The sequence below is a fragment of the Arachis ipaensis genome, chromosome B04 (assembly GCF_000816755.2).
Source record: "Arachis ipaensis cultivar K30076 chromosome B04, Araip1.1, whole genome shotgun sequence".
Lineage (NCBI taxonomy): Eukaryota > Viridiplantae > Streptophyta > Magnoliopsida > Fabales > Fabaceae > Arachis > Arachis ipaensis.
The window spans coordinates 119,607,952-119,608,682 of NC_029788.2; the positions used below are offsets into that span (position 1 = coordinate 119,607,952).

General features: G+C 21.8%; 1 protein-coding gene across 2 annotated transcripts in view; it reads right to left on the reverse strand.

Annotated features, from left to right (window-relative positions):
• LOC107635031 overlaps window positions 400-731 on the reverse strand; it is a 32,456-nt gene continuing 32,124 nt past the window's right edge. For both annotated transcript variants that reach the window (XR_002361813.1, XR_002361808.1), the window contains exon 7: window positions 400-549. The gene's annotated coding sequence lies outside the window, so the exon portion shown is untranslated. The remainder of the gene's footprint in view (window positions 550-731) is intronic.

Consider the following 731-nt stretch of genomic DNA (forward strand, 5'->3'; position numbering starts at 1 on the left):
TTCATCTATACTTATTAAAAAAAATAATATTAATATTAAATACATTGAATAACCTAAAGAAAAGAAAGTAAAATAATGTTATATATCTAAGTCTTTTTATTAACTAAGTATAACTAAATTAGTTTAATATAACAAAAATTAGTTATAGCTAGTATTATTTAATTATATGTTTCTTTTTTCAGGGATCACATAATGGTTGTTTCATTTGATCCCAAGCCTATTTAGGTGAGAAATGATCATTACAAATATCAATATTTTTTTTTTAAAATAATACCTTAAGATTTAAAAAACAGAGAACACCATTTTCAGCCCTACTAAAAAATTAAATCGATATTTTTCATGCTCCCATATCCATTTATCTAACAAAGATAAATGGATATGGGAGCATGAAAAATATCGGTTTAATTTTTCGGTAGGGTTAGAAATGGTGTTCTCTGTTTCTTAAATCTTAAGGTATTATTTTTTTAAAAAAAAAATATTGATATTTGTAATGATCATTTCTCACCTGGATAGGCTTCGGATCAAATGAAACAACCACTCTGTGATCCTCTGAAAAAAGAAACATATAATTAAATAATACTAGCTATAACTAATTTTTGTTATATTAAACTAATTTAGTTATACTTAGTTAATAAAAAGACTTAAATATATAACATTATTTTACTTTCTTTTCTTTAGGTTATTCAATGTATTTAATATTAATATTATTTTTTTTAATAAGTATAGATGAA